The 17,735-nt window shown below is 39.6% G+C and overlaps 1 protein-coding gene across 2 annotated transcripts in view; it reads right to left on the reverse strand.

Annotated features, from left to right (window-relative positions):
* C16H8orf34 (chromosome 16 C8orf34 homolog) overlaps positions 1–17,735 on the reverse strand; it is a 372,567-nt gene that overhangs the window by 242,198 nt on the left and 112,634 nt on the right. The window lies entirely within an intron of this gene.

The following is a 17,735-nucleotide window of genomic DNA, read 5'->3' on the forward strand; positions in this document are numbered from 1 at the left end:
CCCACTCATGAAGCCCGTTTTGGTAAAGGATCCAGGAATGAAATCTTTGATTTGGATTTCTTGGGCTGTGTGTTTGTTCTCAAGATGGAAGAGGGGGAGGATTAGCATTTGCAACACAAGGAGGAGTGTATGGGGAGGCCCACATAGTGAAAGAGCTTGGTGTTGTTAGAAAATGATACATAATTTCTCAAATGTGGAAGAAATTGAGGTGGAGTCCACTCCAGTGTTCTTGCCTGGAGAATCCCAGGGATGGGGGAACCTGGTGGGCTTCCGTCTATGGGATCACACAGAAGCAGCAGCAGAGAACAGTCCAGGAGAGATAGGGTTAGAAGGATACATTGCCTCCAACTGCAAAGCATTTTGGACTTCAAGAAATCCAATCCAGGGGCTTCCCTGGTGGCTCAGACGGTAAAGAATCTGCCTGCAATGCAGGAGACCCGGGTTGAATCCCTGGGTTGGGAAGATCCCTTGGAAAAGGAAATGGCGACCCACTCCAGTATTCTTGCCTGGAGAATCCCATGGACAGAGGAGCCTGGTGGGCTACAGTTCATAGGGTCGCAGTCAGCCACGACTGAGCGACTAACTCTTGGAGAAATCCAGTAGAGGTTGGAAGCAGAGCAGTATCAATGACAGGCACGCTATCCTAATTTTAAAAAACGCTAACATGATCTCTTTTCATAAACTAGGATATGATGTGACTCTTAAAATGATATTTTAAATATTTACATTGTTTAATACTTTAAAATGAATACCAAAGACATGCACCGTTAGGGATACCTCAGTATGGAAACAAAGTAGATTAAAAAGCAGTACATATTGTAAGATCTAACTTTTGTTTAAAAAATTCATATGGGTATATCTTCATGTGCCAGTTTCAGCCTACCAATAACCAATGCTGTTATTGAACCAGCCCTTGTGGTTCTCAGTATAAGTGCAAGACACTCTTCAGCAATAATCACCAGGCAACTTGAAAAAATAAAGGTTTATGACTTACAGAAGCATCTTTGTGTGGCTTTAGGAAGCATCACTACGAACAAAGCTAGTGGAGGTGATGGAATTCCAGTTGAGCTATTTCAAATCCTAAAAAAATGATGTTATGAAAGTGTTCCACTCAATATGCCAACAAATCTGGAAAACCCAGCAGTGGCCACAGGACTGGAAAAGGTCAGTTTTCATTCCAATCCCAAAGAAGGGCAATGCCAAAGAACGTTCAAACTACCACACAATTGCACTCATCTCACACGCTAGCAAAGTAATGCTCAAAATTCTCCAAGCCAAGCTTCAATAGTACATGAACCATGAACTTCCAGATGTTCAAGCTGGATTTAGAAAAGGCAGAGGAACCAGAGATCAAATTGCAAACATCCATTGCATCACAGAAAAAGCAAGAGAGTTCCAGAAAAACATCTACTTGTGTTTTATTGACTACGCCAAAGCCTTTGACTGTGTAGAACACAACAAACTGTAGGAAATTCTTCAAGAGATGGAATACCAGATCATCTTACCTGCCTCCTAAGAAATCTGTATGCAGGTCAAGAAGCAACAGTTAGAAGTGGACATGGAACAACAGACTGGTTCCAATTGCAAAAGGAGTACGAATAGGCTGTACATTGTCACACTGATTATTAAACTTATATGCAGAGTACATTATGTGAAATGCTGGGCTGGATGAAGCACAAGCTGGAATCAAGATTGCCGGGAGAAATATCAATAACCTCAGATATGTAGAGGACACCACCCTTATGGCAGAAAGTGAAGAACTAAAGAGCATCTTGATGAAAGTGAAAGAGGAGCATGAAAAAGGTGGCTTAAACTTAACATTCAAAAAACTAAGATCATGTCATCTGGTCACATCACTTCATGGCAAATAGATGGGGAAAAAATGGAAACAGCGACAGACTTTATTTTGGGGGGCTCCAAAATCCCTGCAGATGGAGACTGCAGTCATGAAATTAAAAGACACCTGCTCCTTTGAAGAAAAACTATGACCAGAGACATTACTTTGCCAACAAAGGTCTGTCTAGTCAAAGCTGTGGTTTTTCAAGTAGTCATATATGGATGTGAGAGTTGGACCATAAAGAAAGCTGAGTGCAGAAGAACTGATGCTTTTGAACTCTGGTGTTGAAGAAGGCTCTTGAGAATCCCCTGGACTGCAAGGAGATCAAACCAGTCCATCCTAAAGGAAATCAGTCCTGAACATTCACTGGAAGGACTAATGCTGAAGCTGAAACTCCAATACTTTGGCCAACTGATGCGAAGAACTGACTCATTGGAAAAGACTCCAATGCTGGGAAAGACTGAGGGCTGGAGGAGAAGGGGATGACAGGATGAAATGGCTGGATGGCATCACTGACTCGATGGATATGAGTTTGAGCAAGTTCTGGGAGTTTGTGATGGACAGGGAAGCCTGGTGTGCTGCAGTCCATGGGGTCACAAAGAGTCGGACACGACTGAGGGACTGAACTGAACTGATGACTTACAGAATCTCAAATTACACAGTCACCTGGTACCACACAGAGGGAGAGCGGAAGAGACCAAGCATGGCCTGGGTTTCTGCTTTTACTGGGGTTAAAGGTGGGGGTATGGGGTGTATGGGATCATTCTTCACTGGCAAATTTAAAGGAGAGAGTAGAAAAATGTAAAGTGGGAGGAGAAAAACTAAGTGGCCCGTTGAAAAAAAAAAAGAATCATCAGGTTATTAAAATCAACTAACACCTCTAAGACAAAGGAGCTACAGGGTGGGGGTGGGACCTGGATCTCTGCAATATGGTTATTAGTGATAGCCACCCTTGAAGTGGGCATCCTTGGCAGCTCAGTCAGTAAAGAATCTGCCTGCAATTCACGAGACCTGACTTTAATCTCTAGGTTGAGAAGATCCCCTGGAGAATGAAACGGCAACCAACCCCTGTATTCTTGCCTGGGAAACTCCATGGACACCACCTTTGAGGTAGATGCCTCAGCAATCAAAGCTTAAAGTCAGGCACTTTCAATAAAAAAACAACAAACGAAACCTCTCAGGGTTTCTACTATAAACCAGCAATGCATCATTCATAGACTAACTCCTTCATTTATCCATTCTTTTATGTTTATTATGATTCACTATGTTCCAGACACCACTTGATTTACTGGAAAACACAATGGTAACACCAAAATTTAATGGTTTTATCTGAATGGAGGGACTACAGGTAATTCTTAATTCTTCTTTTGGCATTTGCATGTCTTTTCAATAGTCTATGATAAGTATGAACTTATAATAAGAAAGAATATATTTTAAAATATCTTAATCTGAGAAACAGGCTTATAATTTGCAATATTACAAGAGTCTCAAACAATTCTTTAAAATTTAGATCTGATCAACTGAGTCTTTAAAATTCCCCCAAATATTATACAACTACAATATTAAAATATATACAATGTAGTATTAATTAATATACCAATACACACCAAAAACATGTGAAATATGATTTAGACATATTTAGTGAACATTTATCCAAGTGATAATAAGTGACAGAAAATAGTTAGATATTTTGTAATAAGTCCCCAGCCTTCATGAAAATATAGCAAATAATTTTTAGTGTTTACATACCATAGCAACTGATCTGATATCCCTCTGTATTTATATTCCCAAAGCTAGGAAATCAAAGCTTTCAGCTGTGAAATTATGCAATCAAATTAATGACTTGCAATTACTGAAAAGGCATATTTATCTGCCACAATTTAATATCATTTGACATATAAGAATGAAAATTAACAGTAATACTATTAAATGTTAAGCCTATATTTGCACTAAAGAGCAGATTAAGGAAAGATATGTTTTAGGAAAAGAAAAAAAATCCATAAACATATTTACAGCTTCAGAATCAGTTTTGGCCTGTGCAACTTTGAAATGTTAACTTACTCTCTGAATCAAATACCCAGGAAACAAAAAGTACTTGAGGTAGTTCACAAAGGCATTAGCCTGAAGTAAAAAGGACTGAGACTATTCAGAAAATAATAAATAGCCCTTAAGGACTCCATTTTTCCTACACAAAGTCAGAAAGTTGAAGAAGTTACTCAAAGGAATCCTTTCCAGTGCTTTCTTCAGAAGTAGCCAAAAGGTTAAAAAAAGAAAGAAAGAAATGTTCAGACAGTGAAGCCACAAGATATGGAAAACAATGGATGGGGACTCCCAGGGAATAGAACTAAGGCTCAATTAAGGAACACCTCCCAACACCTTGGATAGGAAGACCTGATGACATCTGTCCAGCAAGATTTGAGAGCTGCTATTAACCAGTAACACCCAAAAAAGATGTCCTTTTCATTATAGGGGACTGGAATGCAAAAGTAGGAAGTCAAGAAACACCTGGAGTAACAGGCAAATTTGGCCTTGGAGCACAGAATGAAGCAGGGCAAAGGCTAACTGAGTCTTGCCAAGAGAACGCACTGGTCATAGCAAACACCCTCTTCCAACAACACAAGAGAAGACTCTACACATGGACATCACCAGATGGTCAACACCGAATCAGACTGATTATATTCTTTGCAGCCAAAGATGGAGAAGCTAAAAATTTAAAAAGGTATTTGAGACACACAAGACCAACAAGAGTTGACGTCCAAAATATATATAATAAACTCACTCAAATCTAAAGAAAAAAATAAGTGGGCAATAAAGATGAGCAAAAGAGAAAAGCAGGCATTCATTAATACTTACTGAAAATTAAGTATTACAAGCAATAATTGAATCCATGAGAAAAAAATTTCATTAAAATACTTGATGATAGCCAATGGTAGCAAGGATCAGGGGCAAAATATATTTCTACAAACTGTTTTTGGGAGTATATACTAATAAATCTCTTTTGAGAGAAATTCTGTATTACTAATAAAGTTAAAAATGCATGCGCCACTGTTGGTGGGAATGTAAATTGATACAGCCACTATAGAAAACAGTATGGAGATTCCTTAAAAAACTAGGAATAAAACCACCATATGACCCAGAAATCCCACTACTAGGCATATACCCTGAGGAAACCAAAACTGAAAAAGACACATGTACCTCAATGTTCACTGCAGCACTATGTACAATATCTAGGACATAGAAGCAACCTAGATGTCCATAGACAGACGAATGGATAAAGAAGCTGTGGTACATGCATACAAAGGAATATTACTCAGCCATAAAAAGGCATGCATTTGAGTCACTTCTACTGAGGTGGATGAACCTGGAGCCTATTTTACAGAGTGAAGTAAGTCAGAAAGAGAAAGATAAATATCGTATACTAATGCATATACATGCATTAGGACTCCAGAAAAATGGTACTGATGAAATTATTTTCAGGGCAGCAAGGGAGAAAGACATAGAGAACAGATTTATAGACACGGGGCGGGGGCAAGAAGGAGAGGGTGAGAAGTATGGAGAGAGTAACATGGAAACTTACATTACCATATGTAAAATAGATAGCCAACGGGAATTTGCTATATGACTCAGGGAACTCAAACATGGGCTCTGTGACAATCTAGAGGTATGCGATAGGGAGGGAGATGGGAGGGAGAGTCAAGAGGGAGTGGACATATGTATATCTATGGCTGATTCACGTTGATATTTGGCAGAAACAAACAAAATTCTGTAAAGCAATTATCCTTCAACAACACATTTAAAAAAATGCATGTGCCATACTGCAAGATTAATTGAAGTTCAGTTAGTTGAGTTTTTCCCTTTTAGTTCAGATACATTTTTATTCCTTAATTACAACATCTCCTATCTCTCTCCTGATTCTCAGCTGATCATGTTGCTTATCTCAGTGAGAAAATGAAAGCAATCAGCAGAGGATTTGTTCATTTTCTCATCACCAAACCCATCAGCCACTAACATTCTTGCCTTCACCTACAACAGGCGAGTTGTCATTTCTTCTCCAAGGTCTGGCATATATTAATAGAAAGTATTTGATATACATTTGTAGAGTGACTAAAAGAATGACAAAATTAAGGTAATGGATGATTCAGTGTTTCAATAATGCATTACCAACATTATTAGTCATCAGGACAATGTAAATCAAAACCATAGTAAAATAATATTGATACTATTATCAGGAGGATGGCTATAATTTAAGATAATATAACAATAAGTGTCAGCAAGAATATGGAGAAATTTGAACCTTAATACTTGTTGGCTGGAATGTAAAATGGTGTTGCCACTATGCGAAACAGTTTGATAATTCCTCAAAAAGTTAAACACAGAGGGAGATATGTTTTAGCATTTCCATTCCCTACATATACAAGAGAAATTTTAAAAACATATCCACACAAAACTTGTGCATGAACATTCCTACAAACATCCTTCTTAATGGCTGACAAGCAGAAACAACTCAAATGTCCACACACTGATGAATGAATAAACAAAGCGTGGTGTATCTACCGGGCTTCTCCCATGACTCAGAGGTAAAGAATCTATCTGCAACAGAGGCAAAAGATTCAGGTTCAATCCCTGGGTCAGGAAGATCCCCTTGGGGAGGACATGGCAACCCACTCCAGTGTTCTTGCCTGAAAAAATCCCATGGACAGAGGAACCTGTCAGGCTACAATCCAAAGGGTCGCAAAGAGTTGGACAGGACTGAGTGACTGAGCACTCATAGTATATTTATACTGCAAAATATTTTTCAGCAATAAAAAGAAGTGAAGTACTGATATATGCCACACCACTAATGAAGCTTGAAAACATTATGCTAAATGAAAGACGATAGTGAAAAAAGACCACATATTTTATGACTGCATTTGTATGAAATTTCTAGTGTGGCAAATCTAAGGAGACAGAAAGTAAATTAGCGGTTGTTTTAGGCTAAGGGATTAGGAGGAATGGGGAGTAGACACGGGATTTCTTGGGATGATGAAAATGTTCTAAATTTAAGTTGTAGTAGTGGTCCGTCTGCCAATGCAGGAGATACAAGAGGCACAGGTTGGACCCTGGGTCAGCAAGATCCCCTGGAGTACGAAATGGCAACCCACTCCAGTATTCTTCCCTGAAACATCACATGGACAGAGAAGCCTGGCGAGCTACAGTCCCTGGGGTTACAAAAGAGTTGGACATGATTCACTGACTAAACACTAACAACAAAATGGTTACACAACTCTTTGAATATACTGCTGTTGCTGCTGCTGCTAAGCCGCTTTAGTCATGTCCGACTCTGTGTGACCCCATAGATGGAAGCCCACCAGCCTCCCCTGTCCCTGGGATTCTCCAGGCAAGAACACTGGAGTGGTTTGCCGTTTCTTTCTCCAATGCATGAAAGTGAAAACTGAAAGGGAAGTCACTCAGTCTTGCCTGATTCTTAGCGACCCCATGGACTGCAGTCTACCAGGCTCCGCCGTCCATGGGATTTTCCAGGCAAGAGTACTGGAGTGGGTTGCCATTGCCTTCTAAAACCCACTAAACTATACATATTAAAGGGGAAGATTTTATGTGAATTTTCTCTCAATAAAGTTGTTCAAATAATGAATTAAACTCACTTTCAGATTTTTCTCTTAAAGTGGAGTACATGGTACATACTGCAAGGGACAAGCATGGATTTGGAATCAGACAGATGAAGAAACAGTACTAATTCTGAGACTTTCACCAAATCACTCAATCATACTTGCTTCAGCTTCCTTATCTGTAAGCCAAGAAAAGCATAACCACTTCGTCAGACTGATACAAGAACTAGATTTAGTAACATATCACAAACACCGAGCGTACCTGCCAATGCTAACAGGGGCTGAATATTACCTCTCCCCCTTTCCTTCACTGTCTTCTGCATCCTCTACCCATGATCGAAAATGTTTACTCTTTATTATGGAACTTTTCACACTAATACAAAAGTAGAAGGAAGAGTAAAACTAACTCCTTTGTATCCACACACATTTTCCTCAATTATCAACTCACGAGGTAACTCACTTTACCATCATCTCTACCCATGTCCCTTCCAGATCACCCCTTTTTTGATCAAATCACTTTGAAGAAAATTCCATTCACCAGACATCACATCATTTGTAAATAGTTCAGTATGTAATCTCGAAAAAGTAAGAGTGCTTTTTTGTAAACAAACACCATTATCATACTTAAATACCAAGTGAGAATGTTTTAATACCAAATATCTATTTAGCTATCAAATTTCCCTGATTATCTCAGTTTGTCTGCACAAATCAGACTCTAAGCAAGACTGACTGATCAACAGTCTTTTATGTCTCTTTTAATGTCTCTATTCTCTTCCTCTGTCTCATTTTCTCTCATAATTTTGTCATTGCTGTTACTGTTCAAAAACCTGAGTTATTTGTCCTTTGAGTTTTCCACAGTCTGGATTTTCCCCTTTGCCTCCCTGTGATGTGGTTTAAAATGTTCCTGTGCCCTTTGTAATTTCTGTAAATTAGTAGTTAGTTCGGGATAAAGTTGTTTTGCCGTGATTTTTCTTTTTGCCAATACTTCTTCAGAGAGAATGGTTAGTTTTATCTAGAGGCACATAAGACTGTCTTCTCTAATGATTTGGGCAGCATTGATAATTACTGCTTAGATCTATTAATTCAGTAGGCATTGCCAAACGGTGATTGTCTAATTTTACAATTCCATAATCACTTATTGGCTGGAATACTTCTGTATACAGAAACTCCCTGTCATCAAATATTAGGTTACTCTGAAGTACAATTTATATAAAAAGGAGAATGAAAAATCTGATTCTTTTCCTTGACTTGTACCAGTTTTTAAAAACAGTAACTTTGGTCCCCTATGCATATGCCTGAGTGCTCAGTCATATCCAACTCTTTGCGACCCTTTGAACTATAGCCCACCAGGCTCCTCTGTCCATGAGATTCTCCAGGCAAGAATACTAGAATGGGTTGCCATGCCCTCCTCCAGGGGATCTTCCCAACCCAGGGATCAAACCACATCTCCTGCAGGTTTAACCTACTAAAGCCTGCTGGTTTAACTTAATAAACATTAATAACTTTTTGGATAAACATATGTATCTTAAAGTATTAGGTATAATTCATTACACTACAATTATTATTCTTATTCATGTTCAAATTTTCTCAACTCTTTCCAGTAAAAGACTACTGAAGCTGGCTCCTGAGCTCTCTGACACAACCCTAGTGATCTTTCATAGTTCTTGCCTTCTGGCATGATAAGGCATTTTAGGCTTATTTTGTAAATACCATCTGCTCTTGACCTAGACTCAACCATTATTCCAAGAGACTCTGATTCTTTTTAGTTGAAAATATATTTTAAGACTAGAATCTGCATACTTGGGGTACTCGCTATTTTGGGGCTGGTAATAGTGGACAGATCTAAGAAATGTCTATGTTTTAAACTTAATTCAGCCTTACAGAAAAGTTGAGAAAGAAGAAAGAATCCCTGGACTCTAGCTATGTTCACTGCCTGTAGAGATTGTACTTTTGTTTTTAAAATAAAAAGAAATTATGAGTTCATACTTATATTTTTCATTCAAAGCAGGATATAGGATTTTCACTTAAACTTATTGATCTTATATTTGTATTTTCTTTCCCCTATGCCAAATATTCTGGTTCTTAAGAATATCAGCATAATTAATTCTTTACTATATCACACAAAACACACACAACAGCCTCTTTATAATACTACTAAAACTGCCATTAACAACACAGTCATTAAAAACAGGTTTAGAGCTGATGCTGTTCCTTCTGTCCTTTGGGTATATTCCACCAGAGAAAAATCACTAGTTTACAAAGACTTGGAGTAATTCACCTGAGTGTGTTTTGCCATACTGTTTGGGTTCATCTGTTAGAAATCACTGTTTTAAGAGTTAACTGTGTTTCCCAAAAATTATATATAAAATATTTAAATGGTTCCAAAGTCTCATACACACAAAACTCGGAGAAGTCAAGATTCTATCCCTACCCTCTACTCTCGACCTGCTTCACTCTCATTTTCTCTTCCTTCCCTTCTCCCATTGGTAATGTTTAAAAAGTAACTGTGTGTGTCTGTGTGTGTGTGTGTGTCTTACAATATGGCAGGTTCTGCCATTGTTATTTTGGCTTTAATGTAAGTAAATACATATCCACAGTTTCATTACACTTACTTAGATAAGCGGTAGCACACTATAAACACATTTCTCCTTGCCTTTTTTAGTCAACAGCATATCCTGGGGATTGTTCTATGTATCTACAGAGATATTCTTTCATTTTTATAGCTATACAGTACTCTATAGTAGATTTACTATAATTTATCCCTTACTCTTCTTTTAATGAACATTTAGTTATTTCAACTCTTTTTCTATTACAATAGCACAACAATGAATAGTCACGCACACTGGTCTTTCTATAGCTTTGCCAGTGTGTCCTTGGAATAGACTTCCAGAAGTAGGATCATTTGATCAAACGATAACTGCGCATATACAGTTTTTTAGACACTGAAAACCTTAGCTTGAAGGATAGAAAACAGCCAGAGAAAGGGGAGGGGATGACAATGAGCAGAAATGTAGAAATATATAAAATATATGATTTCAAAATACTAGAGCCTGGCTGCCACACAGTATGCCTTTTTCAGCACAGTTCAGATTGTGAGTAGAGAAAAAAAAGGAAAGTAAAGCAGAAGATACAGGCTTGAATGACAAAACAGTCTGTTCATTCTAGTCTTAGGAAGTTGGACTTAACCTGTTAAGGAGGGAGTCACTGAAATTTTTTTAGCAGGATTCCCTAGGTAGGGTTCCCTAAAACCAGATAATAAGCAAGTGACTTACTGATGGGGGTCTCTTAAGTGAAGCTTGTAAGACAGTGAAAGAAGCAGAGGACGGAAAGAAGCTAAGCAAAGATAAGCATTCAGGCATTCAGCTAAAGTCTACTCTCAGGCTGATCCCACAGGAAGCTCTGTAATGTAAATGAAAAATCAGAGCCTCATTTTGGTTAGTCATTGGTGACGCCAATCCAAGCACCTCTGGGCAGGATGGTCCCAATAAGTTGAAACAATTCTCTGGAGAAGGGTGAGTCCACAAAAACCCAACTTTCACAGGAGTTGAAGTCATACTGCTCTACTAAAGGGGAACTGAGAAGGCATCAGCCAAGTGTACTCTATGGCATTTTGAAGGGTGAATTAGAATGGTAGGAGGCTAAAGAATTAGATAAAGATATGAAAGGTATCTCTCATATAGATAAAGAAGGCTGAGTACCAAAGAATTGATGATTTCAAATTGTGATGCTGGAGAAGACACTTGAAAGTGCCTTGGACAGCAAGGAGATCAAATCAGTCAATCCTAAAGGAAATCAACCCTGAATATTCACTGGAAGGACTGATGCTGAAGCTAAAGCTCCAATACTTTGGCCACCTGATGCAAAAAGCTGACTTACTGGAAAAAACCCTCATGCTGGGAAAGACTGAAGGCAGGAGAAGAAGGGGATGACAGAGGATGAGATGGTTGGATGGCATCACTGACTCAATGGACATGAGTTTAAGCAAACTCCAGGAGACAGTGAAGGACAGGGAAGCCTGGCGTGCTGCAGTCTATGGAGGCAAAAAGAGTCAGACATGATTGAGTGACTGAACAACAACATGAAATCTGAACTTGGATGGTGGCCAGGTAAGTAAAATAATGGCTTCCCAAAGATGCCCACGTGCTAGCCCTCAAAACTGTGAACATAGTACATTACATGGCAAAAGGGGCTTTGCGTGATTAAGGTTAAAAGTGAGATAAAGGTGAAATTATTAAGATTAGCTGGATGGCCCCAAACTAATCACAAGATTCCAGAAAAGTGAACAGCTTTTCCTGGATGCAGTTAGAGAGAGATGAGACATTGCTGGTTTTAAAGATGTAGAAAAGGGAGCATGCACCAGGAATGTAGCAGCCTTTAGAAGCTGGAAAAGGCAAGGTAACAGATTTTCCCTAGAACTTCAGGAAAGAATAAAGCCCTGTTACACCTGATTTTTGGAGAAGGAAATGGCAACCCACTCCGGTGTTCTTGCCTGGAGAATCCCAGAGATGGGGGAGCCTGGTGGGCTTCCGTCTATGGGGTCACACAGAGTCGGACACGACTGAAGTGACTTAGCAGCAGTAGCAGCAACACCTGATTTTGGGCACAACCGACCACACAAAGAGGCGTGGCCGTGAGGAGCTACCCCATGCCTGAGGCCAGGGCCGGCGGCCGAGAGGAGCTACCCCACGTCCAATAGGCGGTGGCTGCGCGGGCGCAGGAGGGCCGAGAGGAGCTACTGCAAGTTCAAGGTCAGGAGGGGTGGCCTGGAGGAGATACCCCTCATCCAAGGTAAGGTGCAGTGGCTGCGCTTTCTTGCAGCAGCTGTGAAGAGATATCCCACGCCCAAGGTAAGAGAAACCCAAATAAGAAGGTAGGTATTGGGAGGGGGCATCAGAGGGCAGACACACTGAAATCAAATCACAGGAAACTAGTCGATCTGATCACATGGACCACAGCCGAATGTGGTCCACTGGAGAAGGGAATGGCAAACCACTTCAGTATACTTGCCTTGAGAACCCCATGAACAGTATTAAAGGACAAAGTGATAGGATACTGAATGAGGAATTCCCCAGGTCGGTAGGTGCCCAGTATGCTACTGGAGCTCAGTGGAGAAATAACTCTAGAAGGAATGAAGGGATGGAGCAAAAGCAAAACGTTGTGGATGTGACCGGTGATAGAAGCAAGGTCCGGTGCTGTAAAGAGCAATATTGCATAGGAACCTGGAATATTAGGTAATGAATCAAGGCAAATTGGAAGTGGTCAAACAGGAGATGGCAAGAGTGAACGTCGACATTCTAGGAATCAGTGAATTAAAATGGACTGGAATGGGTGAATTTAACTCAGATGACCATTATATCTACTACTGCGGGCAGGAATCCCTTAGAAGAAATGGAGTAGCCATCATAGCCAACAAAAGAGTCCGAAATGCAGTACTTGGATACAATCTTAAAAATGACAGAATGATTTCTGTTCGTTTCCAAGGCAAACCATTCAATATTACAGTAATCCAGGCCTATGCCCCAACCAGTAACGCTGAAGAAGCCGAAGTTGAACGGTTCTATGAAGACCTACAAGACCTTTTAGAACTAACACTCAAAAAAGATGTCCTTTTCATTATAGGGGACTGGAATGCAAAAGTAGGAAGTCAAGAAACACCTGGAGTAACAGGCAAATTTGGCCTTGGAGCACGGAATGAAGCAGGGCAAAGGCTAATAGAGATTTGTCAAGAGAACGCACTGGTCATAGCAAACACCCTCTTCCAACAACACAAGAGAAGATTCTATACATGGACATCACCAGATGGTCAACACCGAAATCAGATTGATTATATTCTTTGCAGCCAAAGATGGAGAAGCTCTATACAGATAGCAAAAACAAGACCAGGAGCTGACTGTGGCCCAGATCATGAACTCCTTATTGTCAAATTCAGACTTAAAGTGAATAAAGTAGGGAAAACCACTAGACCATTCAGATATGACCTAAATCAAATCCCTTATGATTATACAGTGGAAGTGAGAAATAGATTTAAGGGACTAGATCTGATAGATAGAGTGCCTGATGTACTCTGGACGGAGGTTGGTGACATTGTACAGGAGACAGGGACCAAGACCATCCCCATGGAAAAGAAATGCAAAAAAGCAAAATGGCTGTCTGAGGAGGCCTTACAAATAGCTGTGAAAAGAAAAGCGAAAAGCAAAGGAGAAAAGGAAGGATATTAGCATCTGAATGCAGAGTTCCAAGCAATAGCAAGGAGAGATAAGAAAGCCTTCCGCAGTGATCAATGCAAAGACACAGAGGAAAACAACAGAATAGGAAAAACAAGAGATCTCTTCAAGAAAATTAGAGATTCCAAGGGAACATTTCATGCAAAGATGGGCTCGATAAAGGACAGAAATGGTATGGACCTAACAGAAGCAGAAAATATTTAGAAGAGGTGGCAAGAATACACAAAAGAACTGTACAAAAAAGTTCTTCACGACCAAGATAGTCACGATAACATGATCACTAACCTAGAGCCAGACATCTTGGAATGTGAAGTCAAGTGGGCCTTAGAAAGCATCACTACGAACAAAGCTAGTGGAGGTGGTGGAATTCCAGTTGAGCTATTTCAAATCTTGAAAGATGATGCTGTGAAAGTGCTGCACTCAATATGCCAGCAAATTTGGAAAACTCAGCAGTGGCCAAAGGACTGGAAAAGGTCAATCTTCATTACAATCCCAAAGAAAGGCAATGCCAAAGAATGCTCAAACTACCGCACATTTGCACTCATCTCACACGCTAGTAAAGTCATGCTCAAAATTCTCCAAGCCAGGCTTCAGCAATACGTGAATCGTGAACTCCCAGATGTTCAAGCAGGTTTTAGAAAAGGCAGAGGCACCAGAGATCAAATTGCCAACATCTGCTGGATCATGGAGAAAGCAAGAGAGTTCCAGAAAAACATCTTATTCTGCTTCATTGACTTTGCCAAAGCCTTTGACTGTGTGGATCACAATAAACTGTGGAACATTCTGAAAGAGATGGGAATACCAGACCACCTGACCTGCCTCTTGAGAAACCTGTATGCAGGTCAGGAAGCAACAGACAGAACTGTACATGGAGCAACATACTGGTTCCAAATAGGAAAAGGAGTACGTCAAGGCTGTATATTGTCACCTTGCTTATTTAACTTTTATGCAGAGTACATCATGAGGAACGCTGGCTGGAAGAAGCACAAGCTGGAATCACGATTTCCGGGAGAAATATCAATAACCTCAGATATGCAGATGACACTACCCTTATGGCAGGAAGTGAAGAGGAACTCAAAAGTCTCTTGATGAAAGTGAAGGAGGAGAGTGAAACTGTTGGCCTAAAGCTCAACATTCAGAAAACTAAGATCATGGCATCTGGTCCCATCACTTCATGGGAAACAGATGGAAAAACAGTGGAAACAGTGTCAGACTTTATTTTTTGGGCTCCAAAATTACTGCAGATGCTGATTGCAGCCATGAAATTAAAAGACACTTACTCCTTGGAAGGAAAGTTATGACCAACATTGATAATATGTTATAAAGCAGAGACATTACTTTGCCAACAAAGGTCCGTCTAGTCAAGGCTATGGTTTTTCCCGTGGTCATGTATGGATGTGACAGTTGGGCTGTGAAGAAAGCTGATTGCTGAAGAATTGATGCTTTTTATCTGTGGTGTTGGAGAAAACTCTTGAAGTCCCTTGGACTGCAAGGAGATCCAACCAGTCCATTCTAAAGGAGATCAATCCTGGGTGTTCATTGGAAGGACTGATGCTAAAGCTGAAACTGCAATACTTTGGCTACCTCATGCGACGAGTTGACTCACTGGAAAAAACTCTGATACTGGGAAAGGTTGGGGGCGGGAGGAGAAGGGGACGACAGAGAATGAGATGGCTGGATGGCATCACCGACTCTGTGGACATGAGTTTGAGTGAACTCCGGGAGTTGGTGATGGACAGGGAGGCCTGGAGTGCTGTGATTCATGGGGTCACGGAGAGTCGGACACGACTGAGCGACTGAACTGAACTGAACTGAACTGAACACCTGATTTTAGTGCAGGAAGACTCATGTTTACCCATTAAACTCCAGAATTGTAGGATAATAAATTTGTGTTACTTCAATTTGTTATAATAGCAATAGAAAACCAATACAGTGACTAAGAAAAGAGAAGGGAAAGACTAATAACTAAGATCTTTATTTTTTTTAAAGGTCTTACAAATAATATTAGCTTCTTTTTTATTTTCATATTTTAAATAAAATTAATAATTCTTATTACCTTCATCAGAATTCATAAACTAAATTTAAAAGTCACAGAAAAAATAATTTCATGAAATTATAATTGAGTTAGAATATGATAGTAAAAGATCAGTATTTTATAAAAGTTAAGAAAAATAGACCTTTAGTGAATCCCCCAAAATTTTAATGGTAGATTGCAAGGAAGAATATGTAATGATTTCTACTACTACATTAAAGAAATAGGTCCTAGCTCAACACATGGTGAGCCTTTTGACTGCTGTTTTATACCAGCAAAAAATGCAGGACTTGAGTTTCATGGCCAGCAGAGAGCGCCATGAGGCAGGCTCTCTCTCTCTCTTATCCAGGGGTATTTTTCTAGGCAAACAAAGGATCCTGGCTTTGGTCCTGTAAGCCTGTGCGTCCTCTGTATGACCTTGTACTCCAAAATATCAGGTATGACAGTGAGAGCAATATTTTTGCATTGACATAATTTTTTCAATAAAAACTTATTTATGATAATTGTTGGCATCTTCCTCAATAAAAATGAAAAACAATAAAATTTCCATGAAGTCTTCAACAGGAACATTAGGTAAGCAGCAACAATGTGCAGTGTTATGTGACTTATTTAAATGTAAACTCTCCTGAGCTAGTGCTTTGAAGAGAGGTGATAGGAGGGGAGGATGCATCCGGAGGAGGATATTTACATAAGTGTCAAGGCTTCCACAATTTTATCCAAGTGAGGCCGAAATCCATTTTCAGCTCAAAGAATAATTAGTATGTTCTTTAGCTCACCAAATATAGGTTAATGCAACCAGGCTGCAAGTCAGAGAGCCCAGGGAAAAATGGGAAGGACAAAGGCCAAGCAATCATTCAAGTTAATTCAGGGTACAGGCAGCCACCGCTTTGTAGAACATACTGGAGGGAGCAAATGAGCCCAGAAATAGTGATAATTATGCCTTTGTCCTTAGAATGAACACAAAAATAAATACAAGATAGAGATTATTAAATTTCTGCAAATTATAAGCTAAGTCACCATATAAGATGGAGACCTGCTGGGGCAAATAACAGTGATGGACAGAGGAGGCCTAGAAAAGCAGGACAAAGCCAGGAGACCTCATCTGTTACTTATTCTACTTGCTATGGTGATCAAACCAGTCCATCCTCAAGGAAATCAGCCCTGAATATTTATTGGAAGGACTGACTGGGAAGCTGAAGCTTCAATACTTTGGCCACCTGATGCAAAGAGCCAACTCACTGAAAAAGTCCCTGATGCTGCAAAAGATTGAGGGCAGGAGGAGAAGGGGTCGACAGAGGATAAAATGTTTAGATGACATCACCAACTCAATGGACTTGAGTCTGAGCAAACTCTGGGAGATGGTGAAGGACAGGGAAGCCTGCTGTGCTGCAGTCCATGGGGTCGCAACGAGTCGGACATGACTTGGCAACTTGAATGACAATGGCATGCAGTCAAGACCGAGTTTTGTACAGAGTTAGTATAGATTGAAATTTTAATGATTTTTAAAATACTATGATGATTTATCATATGTGAAATAGATTGCCAGTCCAGGTTCGATGCATAAGACAGGGCGTTCAGGGCCAGTTCACTGGGATGACCCTGAGCGATGGGATGGGGAGGGTGGTGGGAGGGGGATTCAGGATGGGGGACACAGGTACACCCATGGCTGATTCATGTCAATGTATGGCAAAAACCACTATAATATTGTAAAGTAATTAGCCTCCAATTAAAACAAATTCATTAATTAAAAAGATATTATGATGATTTATCAAAGTAAATTCATATTTAAAAGTACATTCACAAATTCCTTTCTTTAGAGAATCAGAAATATGTTCTTGGTACCAAACTCAAAAGGTATAGTCTTACTTGGAATAGAAGGATATTAACTTTATTGCTTTTGTAAATTATAATTATATAATTATAATTTACAAAAGCAATAAAGCTAGCATATATTATATATAATTATTATAAATTGTATAATTATTAATTATATAAAAATATAAGCTCATTATTGTAAGATGTCATGATTTATATGA

This window comes from Moschus berezovskii, chromosome 16 (genome assembly GCF_049115385.1).
Source record: "Moschus berezovskii isolate FMDL1 chromosome 16, NW_MosBer_1.0, whole genome shotgun sequence".
NCBI classification, from domain to species: domain Eukaryota; kingdom Metazoa; phylum Chordata; class Mammalia; order Artiodactyla; family Moschidae; genus Moschus; species Moschus berezovskii.